This window comes from Myiozetetes cayanensis, unplaced genomic scaffold (genome assembly GCF_022539395.1).
Source record: "Myiozetetes cayanensis isolate MyiCay16 unplaced genomic scaffold, myiCay2020 scf1, whole genome shotgun sequence".
Classification (NCBI taxonomy): Eukaryota; Metazoa; Chordata; class Aves; order Passeriformes; family Tyrannidae; genus Myiozetetes; species Myiozetetes cayanensis.
In genome coordinates, this window is record NW_026086604.1 from 43594566 (window position 1) to 43615131 (window position 20566).

Below are 20566 nucleotides of genomic sequence, written 5' to 3' on the forward strand. Positions count from 1 at the left end.
CATTTTGTCTTTTACTCCTCTCCTTGTTATATTCTAGCTGTTTACAAATCCTTTACCCAGTCAAGATTTTTAGGCAACAGGATTCTTTGATTTTTTTTGGTTTTTCTTTGATTACTTACACAGAAATTAAGGGCAGGCAGACAATTCTGCAAATTCATGGTTCCTTTTTGCTCATTTAAAGAGCAGCATGTGCCAAATTCTTACAACCTATATTATACACCAGTTCCTACTATCACTCCTCCATACTAACTTTGTGTGTCTCAAGCACCAGAACCTTAAAAAGAAACATAAGATGCAGACATTTGCATGTTTACTCCTACAGACATGATTATGTTTTTGTGTTTTCTTTTTTTTCCAGCCTTCTGGAATGTTTTTATGTAATAGGAATAAAGTCAATGGTTTTGAATTGTTATTCCTTAAGCCCATGGGTTAATGTTGACAATGTTTTAGTATTTAGTGTTCTTGCCAGGAATGAGCCACTAGAACCAAATTGTTTTGCTTTTGACTAAAAACCAGGACAGATTTCAGCTTTTTAAAAAGATAGCTAAATTTTCAATATTGGCTTTTAGATTTGATGTATGCTAATATATGAAAGTACACTTTTTTTTTTCTTGAAAGATATATCTGGAGTGAGGGAAATAATAGAAATCTCATACTGTGCAGAATTTAGAGAGCTCATGTTTTTTTCTATTCTGATTTGGAAGGGAAATCAAAAAGTCTGAAAAAGAGTACATCCATTCCTTTCCCCCGTAAGTAACTTTTTAATCAAATCAGTTGTAATTTTCTTTGATATATATGAATAAAAGCAGATAAAAAGTTCTAAAAGAAAATAAAGATAATTTTATTTTTGAAGTTCTGAAAAAGGAAAATTTTATATTCTTGAAATGTATTTCTTTTCTTTGTGTTTAAAACTTACTTATTTGGTTGAATTGACCTTGTTCTTTGAAAGATTTAGAGGTATTTAAACTTCATTTTTCCTAAAGGAAAACTACTGAAAGTTTTAGTCATATCTTCTGAATAACCAGTATAAAACATTTGCAACACTGAAAAGACTAGATTATTTTAACAAATGAATATAAACTGAAGATCAAATCAGAGAATCTTCACTAAAATTTTGATTTTGTTTCTAAATTACCAGAACTGCAATTAACCCTATTTTACATGATGATATAAGTCAAAGCACAACTTCCCAACTCTTGCCTTGATATGATAGCACTACTGTTCACCACATTTGGAGTAAATTTGAGAAAGAAACCATTTAATAATATTGTGAAATGATAAAACATTCTTCTGTATTCACAAAGAATGCTAACAAGGAAAAGTAAATTAATTTTTATGAAAATCAGAGCAAGTCCTGCTCAGTATAAGCAAGTAATTAAAAATAAAGATCAACTAAATCAGGATATAATCTTATTTAGCATTTATTGTTTTAAGCTTTTAAGTAACAGGAGAGGATAAGTTAAGAACTGATTTGAGGAAAACACTCTAAATAACTTCAAAAAAAATGGATTGTGCCAACTGCAGCCACCAAACAATCACAACATATTCTCTCCTGATAATCAAAAGAAGGGAAAATAAATAGAGAACACTTCTAAGTTAAAGTCTAGGGTAAAGTAGACTTTAGGTGCGTGAAGTGAGACAGAATTTATCTTAACTGACACTGTATTTACATGTTTGGAATTTGAAAAGCAAATGGTGCTGTATTCATTAAGTGGGATTAACTACCTGTCACACTTTTCAACAGCATGATATTGTTCTGAGAGTCGGGGGATTAGAAATGCCTGACTTCAAAACTCCAAAATGTATCTTCTTATGTTTCATTTCCACATCGTCATTAGATTAGATCTCTGAATAGGCCAAGATTGTGAATAAAAGACTGTTTCTTTCTACCTTTAAGAAGCTATTGCAGACAGGCAATAGCTGTTAGTTTTGCAGTAATAAAAAGCAGTCACCTCACTGCACGCCTGTGTGCTGTAGTTACCTCTCTCTACACCACTAAACTGGCAAACTTTGATGATGGTCTAAGAAAAACTGTATATTAAAAACAATTGTTTACTTTTCTCATCACTTTTATCACTGTATTGGAATTTCAGAAAATAATATGCCACAGCCACAGCCTGAGATAGATCTTTCTGATATATACCTAAATTGGATCCAAAACTCTCAACTGGAGTAGGTGAAGTGATCTCTCTGGAGAATGCTGATGCCATGCAGGCTACTTCTTATTAATTCCTACAGGTCATTTTCAAGTGAGTTCATATAAAGTCTTCAGTGCTCCGTGGTGGGTTACCCCAGCTGGAGCCCAGGTGCCCACCAAGATGCGCTATCACTCCCCTCAGCAACTGGACAGGGGAGAGAAAATAAAATGAAAAGCTTATGAGTTGAGATAAGGACAGAGAGAGGTCACTCACTGAAAACCGTCATGTAAAAAACAGCCTCCACTTGGGGAAATTAATTAAATTTATTACCAATCAAAATCAGAGAAGGATAATGAGAAGCAAAAGAAATCTTAAAAACACATTCCCTCCACCCCTCCCTCCTTCCCAGGCTCTATCTCCTCCCACAGAGCAGTTCAGGGAGGTGGGAATGGGGGTTATGGTCACTTCATCACATGTTGTTTCTGCTGCTGCTTCCTCCTCAGAGAGAATAGCCTTTCCCCTGCTCCAGAGTTGGGTCCCTTCTACAGCAGGGACCCCTCCATGGACCCCTCCAACATGAGTCCTTCGCACAGGTTACAGTTCTTAATGAACTGCCACAATGTGAATCTTTTTCCACAGGGTGCAGTTCTTCAGGAACAGTCTGCTCCAATGTGGGTCCTCCATGAGGTCATAAATCCTGCCAGCAAACCTACTCCAGGCTGGGCCCCTCTTTCCATGGATCTGCAGGTCCCTGACAGGAGCCTGCTCCAGCAGAGGCTTCCCACGGGGTCACAGACTTCTTTCAGGCATCCACCTGCTCTGCCATAGGTCTCTTCCACAGGTGGGTTGTCTGCACCCCCGTGGATCTCCATGGACTTCAGAAGGACAGCTGCTTCACTGTGGTCTTCATCATGGGTTGCATGCTGCTTTGGTGGTTGGAGCACCTCCTCCTCCTCATTCTTTATAGACCTTGGTGTCTGCAGTTGTTTCTCTCACATATTCTCATTCCTCTCTCCCCTTAATTTTTTTCTCTTTTGACTGGGAATACCAACTTTGTGCTTGATTAAAAGCCAACCAACGAACCAAACAAACAAAAAACTCAATGCATTTCTTAACTATATTAAAAATAATTTATGTCAAAAGGCAAAAGATAAACTCCACTCACTGTAAGAGTCTGGAATTTGCCAAATCTCAACCTGGAAAGGGAGTCCAGAAAAAGCAATTCAGTGTAACCATTTCATTCTGCAGAGGAAATTTTATAGACTGCATAAGAAATTACATCTGTGGTCTAAAAATTGCTTTGTTTTAAATATTTTGCTCAATTAATTGGGCTGAAAACAAATGAACAAAAAAGGCACAATCATGTGTCCTCAAATTGAGTGATACAGCAGTTCAGATCAGGATAGTGGTGGTGATCTTTCTCCATAATGCAACATTTAACTGAAGTAATTCAGTTCCCTTTTTAGTCAATGGTGCTCTTGAGATACATTTCATCAGGAGATTTGAATGAAACAAAAGACCTCTTCATAGCATAGTCTTGAATTGTCTGCAGGAACTTGAAAGCTAAGTTGTGCAGAACCTAGTGTATTGTGTCAGGGGGGTTACACAAATATTTGCTTAATAGCTATGTGCCACACAGTTTTTGTAAATATTTGTTTGAATTTCAATGTGACTTGGCTGTGTACCCTCTCCGCTGGAACAGCTTGTTTTGAGAAAATATTTGTGTGAACTTTGTAAATCAAAAGCCTGTTGTGCTGCTCAACTTCACACTTTTTTCTTGGCCAGCCCCATAATTAAGAAATATGGTGCTGCCTGGAACAAGGTTTGTCTTGTATTTCTTCAAGTATTTTCTGAAAAAAACCCAGCTGTTCTGGAAATGTTGCTGACACAAAGGTAGGCTGTCTTTTAAAAATGAACATGAAGAAAAAATGTGAGATCTCAGAAAACTTGTTTTACATGACATTAACCCTAACTGTCATTATGCAAATTAGAATTATGCATAATTTTACTTAAATTACTTAGATTATAAATTGTAATAGGCTGAGATGCTCTTTTTTTCTGATGTTCATAAATCACCTAGAACAACACAGACTCTTCTTCTTCCATCAACCCTTAAATAATAAGAAATTAGTATTGCATGTCAGTGCAAACATTTGAAACATTCTAATTAATTTTGGTTTTACAGAATAAATCCAAACCACAGTCTAATTTCTTGGGACTCTTTTCAAGCAGTTCCATGTATTTGTATATTAACAAAGGTAGTGTCTGTTTGAGGCAACTGAGGGTATTCAGCACACCAAGAAAAATTAAACATATTTGAGGTATCCAAGAGACACTAATGATCTAAGTTACCTGAGACATGTCTTACTATATATTTCATGATTTTTAAGAAACTACTGAATGAAGGAGTTAGAGTCAATCAGTTGAGTGGCCATGCATGTACATTATTCCTTTGTTCATAATAATAGAATCTGTACAATTTAACTTCCTTCACTTTGCAAATTATCTGGTTACAGGTTGTGAATTTTACAAATATATTTTTCCATTTACAGTTCTTCAGTAAATAGCTTGTGTCAATAAATTTTAACTCATGATTCATTCATGAGCTGATCATTGATAATATTAATTATTTATGCTATATAATTTGTCCTGTAAATTACAGGACAAATATTATTTATATTCTCTGAATAGGAGATTTAGAAATAGCTTTATAAATAAAATTAATTGTATTTTCCTTTGTCAGACAAACTGTGACCTTTACTAGTTGTTCAAATCTGTCATCCAAATAATAAGAACAACCTGCAAATTGCTCTGCTGATCCTCACAATTCCAATAAAATTGATGGCACCCTTGGTGTTGATTTTCTTTATTTAGAAATGTCAAAAATAAACATTTATGTATTGGAATATAGGTAAATCACTGAATAGGAGAAATTAGAAACAAAATAGTCCAAGGTATTGTAAGCTCTATTTTTATAAAAGCAATAAAGTGTTTCTTGTACTGAGGTACATGAAAACATTGTAGGGGAGAAATATAGGGTAATTTGAGTCAGGCTGAAGATTTTCAGGGCCATTATTGTGTTTACAAGAGCAGGCATATTTCTCCTCTTGGTTTACTTTGAGAAAGAAGACACTTGTTTTAAAAGTGTGGAACATTTTAGAAGAGAACTGAAGTGAAGGAGGCCAAAATTATTGTGAGTGGGGAAATTAAAAAACACATAGCAACAAAAGCAAATTACTGCTCTCTTTTAATGCTGCCTAATTCGTGAGTGGTAACAAGCAGTGCACAGAACAGCATGATACTCTCCAAAAGTCACTGGTCCTGGGGATAGCAATGTCCCTGAAACAATGAGAGGAGGTGGCACAGCTGTAGCATTTCCCTCAGACTTGCATTTTACAGAGGTATTTAGAGCAGCAGTGACATCTGGGCCCTCCAGCTCAACAGCACAACACAGTAGGGGTTGAATAAAAAAAACAAAAGAAATGGGAAGCAATGTACTTGGTTTGAATCCCACATCTGCCTGGAACTTAAATACCATTGCAAGCGGCAAGAGCCCATTTTTTAAGGATTTCTTTAAACAGTAAAAACAACAAAAATCTCCTCACTATGAACAAAAAAAATAAAGTTTTCATTTAATTATTTTTCTAACAAAAGAGACAATGAAGCAACTCAACCTATTTGTTTCAGAGACGTGTGCTATTGAAATCACCTTGTGTGCAAGAGAAAGTAGTAGCACAAGCTGACTGCTCTACGTTAGGAAGCAAACTAGGAGCCACCAAGTTCAGTGGAACACTGTCCTCCATGACCAAGAGTGCAGCCCCTCAGTGCCCAAACAAGACGAGTGAAGCTGTCACGTGTGGTGACAGCAACCAGTAACCTACAATATGCGGCAGACCTAGAACCAGAGTTTAAGACCGAGCCACAGAGTAGAGGATGCATGGGCAGAGGTCCCAGATAAGCTCCTCAAATCTTTTGTCCACAACTTAGCTCTTTTCTTGGATTTTTGGTCAAATAGATGCTCACCATTGACAGTGAAGGCTACAGGACAGGCAGGTCAGGGCATTTAGAGTTTGTCAATGAACTGAGGACTCTGACAAGCACAACCATCCAGACTTTTTCTTAGATATCATTGTGATTTTGGTATTTATCTTTTAAATTAGGCTTTATACTTACTGCTAAAGGAGATGGGTAAAATATTTCAATATTTCATTGCCTTGCTGCAGTCCTCGTAAGTTCTTTTAATAGTGATTCTTTTACTACAGTTTGGGGGCTGCTTAGTAAACTCAATTTGCTTTCTGCTCACCTGACCCAAACCACAGAAAAGTAAGTTAACTACATCAGAAATGTGGTGAAAAAGAGAAGTTTTTTGCTAACAGATGGCAGCCAAGCAAGAAGAAAAAATTATGAGGCAAAGCCCTCCTATCAGTGATGATCATGATGAATACTCTGCATGAATATGGGCAGACATTGGGATGAAAGACGAGGAAAGCATTGCCCTCCTCAGACTGCACATTGTGCCCTAAGCTACTGGAGTAAACAACTCCTTCCCAAACATGGGAATCAGCTTTGCCTATGCCTTCCATTTTTCCTATCCACACAAAGTGTGTTGAATGGTGAAGCTGGGTTTTAAGAGGATTAATCTTTAACCTCACCAATTTAATGCCTGGTTTTGGGAAAGCACCGGTGGGTAATTATGTGGTCTCTTGTGACAGCCAGATATTTTGCCATGACTCTCTACCTCTGTCATTGAGTACCGCACTCTGATTACCTTGTAGAGAAAAATTATAATCTACTTTTATTAGACAATGGATGTGATTGGGGGAAAAAAGATCAAACAAGCATGGGTGACGCAGCAAAACTATAGATTTTTTTGCAACTCTGAATGTATTATTTCTTTTCTGCCAGGAGCTATGAAGATAAAGCACCTCTGCTAGCCACTAAATATTCTGAATTAATAAGAAAAACTCTCATCATTAAGGAATATTAAATGCCCCATAGAAATGTTGATCTGAAAAACAATCATAAGTATAAACTAAAAAAAAAAAAAGGACAAAACAAACCACAGCATTGAGTTTAGAGATTAAAGGATATTTGCATATTTTTCCAGTTATTATCAATCCAAAAGAGTGGTAATTGTATTAGAGGTCAGTGTGGTTGAATAACAATGCCAAGGTTACTATTTAAGTAATACACAGAACACTTTAAAATTATCTGAAGCAACAAAACACAGACAAATTAAAATCATGATTGTAGGAGAAAGCAAACACAAAAAGTCAAACTGAAGCAAATATTTCAGCCTCATCTGTTCAGCAAAGGTCACTGTAATTGGTTTCAAAAGGTTCTACAAATTTTGCTTTTAGGGTATAATTTTTCATTTGATACTGTAAAACAGTGGTATGCCCACTACTGAACCTCACAGGGGCAGATCCAACTTACCTCCTGGGTGTCAAGAATCAGGGAATTCATCCTTTTTCTGGTTATGGAGGCACATGGATGCAGGAATTCTGAGGTTCTGAAGCTTGTTTGGAGCTACAGGGACCTTCACAGTGAATGATGTTAAGTCCTGTGTTTGAAAATTTGAATCTGTCACAGGAGCTGTCTATTTATTTCCACCAAATATGTCAGATACCTGGGATGACTGCTTTGCTACCTTGCTTAAGCTTAGGCACAAGTAGGTCGTGAGGAAGAACTGACCTACAGGGAAACAACAGGGATGTGATTAATCTAATAACCCAACACCAACTGCTTTCCCTGCAGTTGTTGGGAAATCCACTTGGGATCCTCAGTCCAGAAATCCTGAAGTGAATGCAGGTAGTAGCATGAACTTTCTTTAGAAGAGAGAGTAAGAATAATTTCTGTCTCATAAAATATGACTGCTCTTCTTCTACTTAACAGCCTGGCTACTTCAGCATTCTGCTACAGAATTAGATAAACCAGTTCAATTCCTTCCCTAGCTGTCTTGCAACGTGTCCATTTTACTTGAAAAATACCTTGGATAAACCACCAGTATTGTCTTGGAAACCAGGACCACAACAGAGACCTCTGGCACAAGTCAGCGAATATCCTGAGGGTTTGACTGCTGTTTGTTCTCTCTAGTTAATTTACAAACAGCAGTAGTTTTGGTAAGATGAGCAGAAATTTGCTTTTCCCTCTAAAAAATCTAAGTCTGTCTTTCCTTTATGTTTGACCTCTCTTACTGAGAACTGAGTTCTGTCTGTATTATTTACTAGGTAAAAAAAGCAATGCTTTTTGGATTTCTGTGCACACCCACAGTAATGAATCCCACAGTACTCCTTGCAGCTGCAGTGTGGCCCTGCACTGGGATGATGAAACCTTCACTTTGCTCTCCCTTGGAAGAAAGCCCAGGCATGCAGCTTGGAGACTGTGGGACATGCTGCAGAATGCACTGATGTTTTAAGACAGGCACAGCCTTTTAGGCTTAAGCACTTGCTATACCTGCATTGCATAACCGAGACAAAACTGACCGAAACTAAAATAATAAGAAGGCTAGAGAATCTGAGAGCTTAGAACTCAAATTTCGTTTGAACTACAGTTTTTTAGCCTGTAAAGGTAATTTTTAAATTGCCAGCAGGTTATGTGTGGTGCTTTTTATTTTGGCTTTGGTTGGTTGGTTGGTTTTGTTTCTTTTTTTAATCCGATCTTCTCCTTTGTCCTACCACAGGTGATATAACTCGGAACTAAGGTTCAATTTAACAACTGCTTAACTATATCTGCATATAGGTCCAAAAGCATCAGAGAGTTTGAAAATAATAGGTTGATAAGTATTTTGGACTAACCAGCTATAGAATATCTGTATAAATGCAAAATGCTATATGCGTAGAAGTCAAAGTAAAGAATTTGATTCCCCTACCAAGCTGAAAGATAATTGGCCAGTCTTCGCGAGCGAAGATCCGGGGAAGGTCTTTCCACCTTCCAGCCTGCGCATTGGATTTTTTAGGTGAGACACAGTGTGCGCGGAACTGAGCCCACCCTTTAATCCTAAGGTTCATCTGCCGGGGCCAAGTGAGCTTGGACGGTGGCAGTGAGGTCCTTAGGACGTAGGTGGGTTGCCTTTAAGGGCTAACGAGCTCCACCTGCCCGGGAGTGGCCCTGACCGGGAATCAAACCCGGGTCTCCGCGGTGATAGCGCGGCGCCTTTACCACTGGACCACCAGGGGCTCCTGAAAGATAATTATGGTCTTCAGAAACCACTATTAGTATATTCTTTCTAACAAACTATTTTCAGGTTTAGGTTAAGAGATTTTCCTCAGCCTAGAGCACCTGTTATAAGCAATTGGAATGAAATGAGATTTTCAGACTTTTTTTTTTTTTTAATTATGGCAAATGGGAAACTCTTAAGATGACCTAAATAACATCTAGAATTATGAGAGGGGAATGATAGCAGAGGTAGGACAAAATATTCTCAGTATGGATGATTTAGACATTAGAGACCACAATTTAAATGCAGAGAGAGATAGCACACAAAGAGTTCAAGCAGAGAATTTCACTCAGTGCAGTTGCCAAGTAAAACCATCAAAGCAAATAGCTCAAATGAGTTTAAGAGAGAACTCTGCATGTCTGAGCAGGGAGGGAATCAAAGGATATAGTTACTAAGCAAGAAAATGGGTGTGAGATAAACTTGAAGGGAACAGTTTATTGGGTCAGGTGTCCTTTTTTCTCTGTGGCATTGCCTTGTGTCCTTGTTTCTTAATCTTTCATAAAAGAAGGATTGAAAAAAGTCATAAGGAAAAGCCCTACAAAGACTATAATTAAAATGTACAGCAAATGTTTTAATCTGACTGACTTGTGTTTTGATTTGGGGTTTTTACATTAATTAGAGAGACTATAAAGGCTGTGACAACCATTTCATCAAAGACAAAGGCTTAAAGAACAGCCAAAGACTGAGAGATTCCTTCTTAATGAAAGCATCTTCAATATGTGAACTAAGAAAATTTTAAAACTGTGGTTCTGAAGAAGGAAAACTACATAGATGTGAAAGGTGGAACACAAAACCTTTATTTTGGAGAAATTGGCCTAAACCACATAAATTAGAGAGTGAAGTCTGTAAGAATTCAGTCTACCTGAAGAAATACCAGACATAGGTTTCAATACTAGATATTGTACATCAATATATTATGTTTAATTTGCATCCCAATTTGCATGTTATAATTACTTTTCCAACTGTCTTTTGGGAGATAAAAACACAGCTATTAACAAAACTTCAATGTAATACACTTTCTAGACTAAATAAATTTGTTCTATGGTATTCCTTGGCAATTTTTCCAAAAATGGCAAAAGCATAAATATGCTTCATTAAACAAAAAGAACAGGAAACATCTGAGATATAAAATATCATTGCTTAAATAATATTTTGTACCGACGATTATTCTAATGATTTGCTTTCAAAAGTAAAACTGCATTTTATTTAATTACTTGATAGCATAATTCCTTACAACGTCTGGGCTGCTATAAGCTACAGTTACTATAAGTTTAAGCTATAAGCTATATATGTGAGTAAACTATAAGTTTATTCACAAAGTACATTGGAAACAACTTGTAAAAACTTGGAATGGCTTCATAAAGGATAAGCTGTGGACATCAGTGCTAAAATCAATGTTTCTCATGTAATCAGGTGGAAGTGAGATACTCTAAAGTGTTGAGGGTTATAATAGTGGTCGCTTTTTAGGGTGAAGGTAACTGTAAGCCAGGATCTATCTTTAGCTCATCAGATCATTTATAACCTCTCACATAATCTACTTTATCTTTGCAGACCAGAGGTACAAGATTGAACATAAATGTATAGCAAGGGTCTACAGGACTTGAGAAGACTTTCTGAAGTATACATAGCTTTTTGTGTCTCCTGTGTTGAGTTTTAGCAGTTGCAGCAATAAGATCACTGGACTGGTGGTCTTCCTTGCTGAACAGCTCACATGTGTCTGTGTATGTGTGCAGAGTATAGTTCATTCTTGTTTTCAAAGTACTGAATTACAGAATATTGTTCTTTACTATCTGTAACATAAAAGACAGAGATAACCAGAACCCCAGATTAACTTATGCAGCCATTCATTTGCGATCAGATGGCAGAGTCAGGCTGACACTCAAGATTCCCTCTCCCCTCCCATCCCCTCCCTTCTCCTTCTCTTTTCTTTTTTCTTTCTTCCTAATAATAATATATCATTTGTAGAAGACATCTACTGTAGAAACTTTTTATCTTAGTGGAGCCAAACTCAAGCTGGTTAACTATCAAGGTATTTGGGGTGGGTTTTTTCCGGTTGTTTTGTTCTTGTTTCTTCTTAAAACAAGTTAAAACAACAACAACCACAACCAAATAAAACAAATGAAAACAAAACAAACAGAAATTAAAAAAGAAACCCAAAAAACCCCACAACCAAATAACAAACCAAAACAACCATGCAAGAGACTGATGTTAACTGCTGATGTTAACTGCTCTACAGTGAGACAACTTTAAGTAAATTACTCTTTATTGAGTCTAGCTAATTTTATGGTTCAATCTTACTGGAGATGTTCAGAGAAATGGGGATTTTTTTGCATTTTACTCTTCCTCAAAACTCTTCAGGGAGAACAGAGCATCAGGTTTTCCCAACTGGAGCCCCAGTCCACTTGACTGAAAGCCTTCAGTGTTGATATTGGTAGACTGCACTGTTAAAAAAGCAACACTGGTGAACTGGAAGAAAATAGATGACAGATAAATAACTGTCTTTCCATTTTATCTTTGTCAAAATTAGTGTCTGCAGACTGGTTTGATTTTTATGGCATGTTTTTTCTCTAACAGAAAAATACAACCAACTTTAGCATACAGACACACTGTGGTGAATCATACTATGGTAATTTAAGACAGTAACTTATGGTGCATGCAAAAGAGAAGAAGAAAAGCAGACTTGAAGCACTCCAGTCACTGTCTAGTGTAATCACTTCAGCTGCCAGCAATGGTAGCTTGTGCTGCTATGCCAGAATGAAGCAGATGAAACATGCTCACAGACTCCCTTTTGCCAGCTCTGCTATCAGGGTTTAACCTCCAGGAAACACAGGAGGCAGGCAGCAGAGCAGTGGTAATAGCTTAAGTAGCTGCAGAGACGTGCTTTACCAAGCATGAGCAAGCCTTTAGCTCATACCCAGGCTGCGTATTTTTGCTGTTGGAAGCATGCAACTCAGTGTGCAATAGCTGATTAATATATAGCAGAAATATATATGTATATATTTAATTTTCTGGTGGAAGAGTAGAATGAGATCACAGTATTCTGCTTCTTTGCATTTTGGATTTGAAATAGGTTTGAAACTATGCTTCTATGCATACTCTAAATGAGTGATGTACCAATACCCTGTACTGCCTAAAAGCCTACATCATCTTATATTTTGTAAATATAATTTATAACATGAGAGCCCTTGAATTTCACAAGCTTGCATTAAAAACTGTAGCATGGTACTTGCTTTTAAATCTCACCCAGAGAGAAATACTGGATAAAATCAAACCAGATACTTAAACACAAAGTAGAAGAAAATATATATTTTTGTCAGTGAATATATTAATCTTCACTTTTTTTCCTCACAAAAATAAGCTCTTTAGTTTAAATGTAAAATGCAAATGTACATGAATATATTAGATTTTACTTCACACTCTTCCTGGAAAACTCAAATTTTTTCACATCTTTATGTGTTTGGTTTTAAGTTTAAAACATAGGCCTTTCTCTTTTCATCTGTTTAGTTTCATAATTTCCTTCTCTTTCAGCGTTTGTCTCAAATACATGATGTGAATAAACACTTTCACTCAGGTTGTTAAGGGCAATGCATAGAGATGTGCAAGCAGATCTGTTTTGCAAATTGTGGTATGAAGCTTTATGATGTTACACCTTCAACCCAAAGAGGCTAGTTGAAGTCATATTGAGTTCCTAACACTGATACCAAGAAAGGACAATAACGTTAAGGAAAAATATTTTGTCAGTTTACACTGCAAATGTATATGATATCCCTAGAGAAAAGGTCAGTTTTCATTTCATTGTTCTTCCAAGCTTATATTATTTGCTACTCTTGATAACACTCTAAAGATGCTTTAAATCCTTGTAGCTGTGATTTTCTTTGACAACACATTCAAAGCTCAGACAAGCTGATTCAATTAAAATAAGATCTGAAGTTGTCAGTATAGGGAGAAGTTGAATAGTCTTTTTATGTAATTAATTGTACATCTAAAGCACACAATGAAACAGCCTGAAAAATAAGAACATTCTTTTTGCTTTAATACAATTGTTTTCCTGAGAAGAAAGTTCTGCACAGCTCTGTGAGATTCAGTACACCCAAGAAAATGTAGCAACAAGAGAGATATTCTATTTAGGTTTGGTCTTTTGTTATTGTTTTGTACCCAGCAGTAAACAACTTTGGGTTTTGTTCTGTAAATATCAGGGGAGAAATTTGAAATTATCCATAACCATGGGGTCTGTGATGTTATATCACTAACTACCTCTCCTGTTCTTATACTACCACTATACACTGGATGACTGAACAAAAGAAAGGAGATGAAAGAGCAAAGTGAAAGTGTACCTTCCCAAGTATATTGAAAACATGTTCTCTTTCTTCTTCTCACTATTGTTCAATATGTGAGACACTATACATCCCACCTGAGTATCCCTGGGACTAATAACACAGTGAATATGATGAGAAATACTCCTGAAAAACATAGATAGAGCATTTGCAGGCTCCTGTGATGTCTTCATCTTGAAGTAACATGGCACACTGGTAAAATGATACAGTGTCACTGAGGACCGAAGAACTGAAAGTTTGGTTTGAGAGGATTCCTTGAGACTGGACTGTTGCACAGGACATTTGTCAGCAGCTGCAGCTACCAGTTAGTTTAAGCAGAATTGAATGAAGCTTGTCTTCTTAAATAAGTCCAGGGGATGTGAACCCAACCAGCACCAAAACAGTATTTATGGTGCTGCTCCACACGAAAACATTAATGTCCCTAAATAGTGCTGAATGTGGAGAGGCAAGCTGATGAACTTTGTGGGAGAGGATGGGATATAGGTGTTCAGACTGGGTTATATCAAAGGTTCAATTAATGTAGTGTTATGCCCGTGAAAGTGACCACAGCAATCATACTTCCTTGATGTACTCTTCCATGGGGAGAGAGAATCTTCCATTTCACTGCCTGAAGTGGACGTTTGTACCATAAATGTCTCTAATTTTTTCCTAGACTGCTGTAAACTCTTAGCCAGTGACACAGTAGCCTGTGTCATTGAATTTCTGAGTTGGAGTGTTGGATGAAGTCATGATGCCACTTTTATTTAAAAATTCTCATGCAGTGATGATTTCTTCTGAAGCTTTCTGGATAATAAACCGTCAGTAACCAATCACTTTTCCATGCTTTGTCATGGTCATACAGATCCCTACCATGTTCCCTCCTAGCTGTCTGTCTTTCAAATTAAAAGATCCCAGTCTGTTCAGCAGGCTCTTCTTGTACAAAAGCCAATCAATAACACCTTTGACATATTTCTCTATATTTCTTCTATATTTCTCTGTATTCTTGAATTAGGGAGATCAGATCTACTGTTTACAGTTAAGATGCATGAAGATAGGCTTTCTAGTTTGTCCTGTTCGCTAGTTCTGTAGGAATGCCTAGCATTCAACATTCTCCTTTGACTCATTCAGCCAATACTCTCATAAAGCTGTTTGTTATAAACACTGAACTTTCCTGTTGAATATTAACAACTTTGTCAGATCCCCTTACTGTATATGTAAGGTTAGAATTCTTTTTCTAGGTGGACAGGTTTTTATATTTAGTAAAACTGAACTTCATCAGCCATTTTTTCACCCAGCCATTCTGTTCTGTGTAACTAAATGCTTGACAATCTTTTCCAGTTTTCAGTGCCCTGAACAGTTGGTACCAATAAGTGCAGCACTCGTTCATCCTACTGGAACCTCAAAAATCAGAATGGGATCTGAGCCTTACTCAAAAAATATATTGTATAAATGTGTGTTTTCAGTGATGTTTCAGCAAAACCTGTGTTAATTATTCCCACTGTTATTTTATACATTTTCTAAAAAAAAATTTGTTAATGTTAGATATACAATCTTTCTAGACATCCTCTAGTTAGGATGTGATGGAACACTGAGAACACTATCTTAATATCCTTTCTCTAGAACAGCTTTTTCTTTATAAGTTATAATCACAATGTAACTACTTTTTCAAGACAAACACAATAGTCTTACCCTTTTGTTCAGAGATCTTTTTTTTCACACACACTTTCTGACATGGAAAGAAAATTACAAGCTCAGCCATTTTTACTGCATTTTCTCATTGTTATTTTTTCCAGATCAACTTCTTATGAGTGAGAAATTAGAAGGGCAGATTCACAGCAATAGCTGCACAAATCAGGGACCTTCAGTTCTGACAGTTGTAGGGGATGAACTCAATGCACATTGAACTACATCATTAAATGCTGTAAATGGGCATGTCTACATCGAAAGCAAAGGAGACGTATCTGAGACCAGAAGACTGTCTGACTCCTATCGATGACATGTCAAATGTCACAGGACTCAGTAAGAAAACAGCTTCTCTTGAATATTCTTCAGAGAATATGGTAACTAAAAATGTAAATTTGTTTAAAAATAGTTTTGGGAAATGTCAATTTCCAGTTTCTTGTGAGGTAGTTGTCAATTCTGAGTCATAAATTAGCAAAAATAGAAACAATCATAGATACATTTTTCTTTTATATGGACACTAGCTATATGAAATGCCAAAGTGTGGAGATTGTATTTGCCTCCTGAGAAAGGATGTAGAGTTAATAATCCAGGACATCATGACAACTAGGTTCTCAGGGATTTCTGAATACTCTAGACAAATACCTACAAATATCAATCACTCTACACTACTGGAAGTTATGTGTTCAGTAACTGAAGAGGTTGCTGTTCAGTAACAGAAGAAGTTGCTGTTCAGACTCCATGAACTGATTAGGTATTCTCATTAAAATTGCTCTGACTATGAGTGACATATCAAGTGGAAAGAGATTTCATTAATTTAGCAGCCAATTAATCTGCCAACAACAACAACAAAAAGATTTTAGGGAAATCTCATTCCTCATTTGGGGAGCTTTTTCATTTTGTTATGCCTCATACAATAAGAATAACCCTGTAGCACTGCCCTTTGGTACCATTGGTCTAATATCTTGTAGAGCCTGTGGGAGGGCAACATGAAGAATACACAGATGATGCTGTCAATATTACATTTTGGGAATAGAAGAAAGTAGCTGTAGTCACATGTACTTAACTTCCCTCATAAGGGGGGAGCTCTCCTGATTGTAGGTAGGTAGGTAGGTAGGTTCACACAGCTAAAAGGAGGAGCTGTGACACTATGGCTGCTGACAAGTAGCTACTAAGCAAGATTGCATTTCTTTGTCTGTTTCTAGGGGTTCCTGTGATAGATTTTTATGCATTTATTTATTTCTGTTGTTTCTTATTGCTTGTCTGCGTTACTCTTTAGCTGATATACCTGTGTTCTCTTTATGCTCATGATGTACTAATTTACATTGTAGTTGACATATGTTTATTTCCATTGGGTGTCTGATAGTCTCTCCTGATTCACTGCTAATTTGCATTGTTATTTTCTGAGATTTCTTATTACCACTGCCCTGGTAGCTTTATCCTGTAAAAAAGGGCTTTAAATAAATAAATTCCAATATCTCTTCTGGTACTATTTTGAATTAATACATGCCTCTGTTTTACATGATGCACCCTGGTGGAGTGCAGGAAATAAATCCTTTAGGCCTCTTGTATACACCTTTTAAATTTTAACAGAAGCTGACTGTGTCCTCCCCAGTCATGTGACTGAGTTATTTAGCTCTTAATATTTCCTCATAGGTTGGCCTTCCCATTTCCTAAATAATTTTTATTACTCATATTCCAAATCCTTCTCAGAGCTGGATGCAGTTTTACTTGTAGAGAAGAGAAATTTTTACCTTCCCTCTTTTGATGTTATGCAGTTTGATTGGTTTAGTATTTTTCTTTTTCTCCACTGTATTTCATTGCACCTTCATCTCAATCTTCTTTAAATTTGGGGATTAAGTACTCCCAAATTCTTCCCTCTCAATTAGAAGTCTATATTCTGATATTTTTTTCCCCTGTAATGTATGAACTTATCTTTTTCAGACTGAACTTCCTGCCTCTGACCCTTTTTGATTTATGTCTTTGGCCTCCTTGCCATTTGTAACACCTTAAATTAAATAGGGCCTGAAGATTTTAATTAATGTGCTGTTTACTGCTTCATGCAAGTCAGTAATAAAAAATTATGGTTAACTTATTAAGATTATTCTTGACAAAGGGCAAATGTATTTCGATACTGATGTAAAAGACTGAAGCTTGGGAAAGTGACTACACAGCAGGAATACATTTTAGCTGAGAAAAAATAAAGTGGCTTGCCAAGGGAGGTTGCGAGGCTTTGTTTCTTTGTATAAAGAGTGATGAAATTCAAATAAATAAAAAAATGCAAGATCTATTGGCAATATAAATCAGAGGTAGAGCAATGTCATACACTATCACCTCTTTTATCTCACAGAAATGTGAGCTGAAGTAATGAAAGTAATGAACAGTGCAAATGTGAAATATTTATAGCGGTTCCTTGGAAGCCTTGCAGCAGTGTCAAAATGAGGTGACAAAGTATCAAGCATTACTTGGCAGCTCAGAGAAACCTGGATGTCCATGCAGTGTTACTCCTGCTAGATTTCTCAGTAGCTAAATGTCAGTACCTACTGTAGCACTATCAGAACTTATTTCCTTTTTTTATTTCGTTGCCATTATGTATATATCTTTCTCCATCACCACGAACTTGAAAAATCAGTGTCACAATATAAGCCATTTCATTTCCCAACCTCATCCGGGATCACTCAAGCCATCACTTCTGTTGCCCCTTCTACCATTCTAAACCAACCTTTTTTTTACACCTACTAATATAAATTCAACACCTCCCCTTTTTTTCCTTTGTTTTTGTTTGTTTGTTTGTTTGTTTGTTTAATAGCTTTTCTTTTTTTCCTTTTTTTTTTTCCTTGACAGTACTGAATTTGGAAAAAGTACAAGTTTTTTAGTTTTGGTTTATTTTGGTAGCACTGACAAAAGGCCTTACAATTGGATGGCAAATGGAGAAAAATACGGTGTTGCCTCAGATTCTTCTCGGTCTTGGAATTCTTATTTAAAACTGGATAACCTTTCTGCTGCATTTGTTGTACCTCTGCTGACAAATAAGATATAAACGTTGACCTCATAGATCTTAAAGCAATACAAAGTGTCTTAATTGAACTCAGATCAAATTATGCACAGGAAAATAAAAGAGTATTCCAGCACTCATACAGGTATCTTGCTTTCACCATGTATAAATATATATATATATCTCATATTAATTAATATATATAGAAAGATTCATGCATAATATATAATATTAAGAATACATAAATACACACACACACACACATACACACACACACACACACATATTTACATGATGTATGAACTACAGTTTTTCCCATCTTGAGGACAATATTTTTGCCACTGTGGGCCTTTGGGCAAGATACTCGATGTAGATTGCTTTGGCTTCATCTCTGATTTGGTGCCTCCAGAACAGGGGAAAAGTCATTGAACAACATTGGCCAGCAGTTAATGCATTATGCTGATTTATTTCCTGACTGTTCTACATGAAAAGAATTAAATTCTATGAACAACATCAGAGCTACTGGTATTTGCTAGTTTAAAACCAAGTTAGACAGTCAAAATACATTTAAATTACATATACACAGTACTGATTTCTGTGTGAATTTTGATTTCTTTGAAGTTCAGAGTAGTCTCAAAGTTCATGAGACCAGTCATACCAATTTTATATTAGTTTGTTGTTTGTTTGTTTGTTTGTTTGTTTGTTTTCTCGGGGCAGAGAAAAAAAAGCAAAAAAGAAAAGAAGAAAAGAAACAAGAGTACAGTTCCCTACTCATATTCTATTGCACTGAAACAAACACATTTTATAAAATGAAAGCCATTCTAAAGAATTCCCTCGAGGAGATAACAGCCACACAGGGTAGCTATTACTTGTACTCACAATTGCATCAATCTTTGATCTTTATTGTTGCAGTATTATTTCTTTTCTGGTGCTATAAAAATGTTCCTTGTGGATTTTCTGTAAATAATAAATGTGCCTATCCTAAAACTGCTTGAAAAAAGAGACAGTTCCAGATCAGTGCTGCAAATAAAAGCTAAGGAGGCCCTTTATTTAATTTCATCCAGAAATGAGTCTGAGATTACTATCTTGAGAGAGGACCAAAAATTAAGTTTTCATAATTTTCTATTTCCATGACAATCTGTACCATGCAGAATAGATTTTATACCATTTCCTGTTCTTACTACAACTTTCATCCTGAGAATTGGGACTGCAACAGAATTTTGATATCCAAATACACATAAAACACCAGTGGCCTGTACTTTTTGCCATTTCTGTTAAGCTGTATTTCATGTTTTGATACATTAAAAATAATTTACCTAAAATCTTGGACACTTTAAATTAGAATAAAATAAAAATTCAGAAGGAGAGAAGGGTTTTCCTGTTTCTCTTTCTGAAAAATTAGGCTAAAGTCATTCTGAAAATTGACAAAAATATGGTGAATAATAGTACAGGAGAAGGCAAAATTCTCGCTGTTCAAGTAGACAGCTTACAGCCAAGCAGACACAAGAATCATAGAATCGTAGAATGATTAAGGTTGGAAAACATCTTCAAAATCACAAAGAATGTGTAACACCAGTCTTCTTTATAAGTTATTACATTCAACTACAGAGTTTATGTCATGTTAGTTTTAGGAAATAGACATAGATCATATACATGCAAGAAGAATATTTTCATAACTTTATCCATCTAACTATCTTTCATATTGTTCCCATACTTTGCTTTGTATTTATAAATGTTTTAAAAATCACAAATTGTTTTGTATATTTATTAATCTATGCGAACTTAATGACTCTGGGATAACTGCGTTTTAACATTCCACTTAGCCATTCATTATTCCCTGGATTATGTAATGAACACATGAAAAAGAAAGGTTAGAAACAGGAAAAAGTGACTGACCTGTGAATTTGGTCTGGAAACTTTCCATGTGTCCATTAAATCTAACGTAACAGAAGTATGACTGTAAAAGCATCAATACACACCCCATTGTAACTTTTCCTCTGCCCCAAATTGTTTTGGAACAAAAACTAATATGATTACTTTAAATCTTCACTCTGCTACTGGATGCATGGGTAGTATGGGACACTATAGGAACTTTAATGAAAGCCATATTTGCAGAAACTTCTGGAGCTGTTTATCACATGCAAGTTCATAGCAGTATGCAATCTCAAATACAAAATACCTTTAACTACATAACCAGCACAGTCTGGTGGGAACTGAGAGC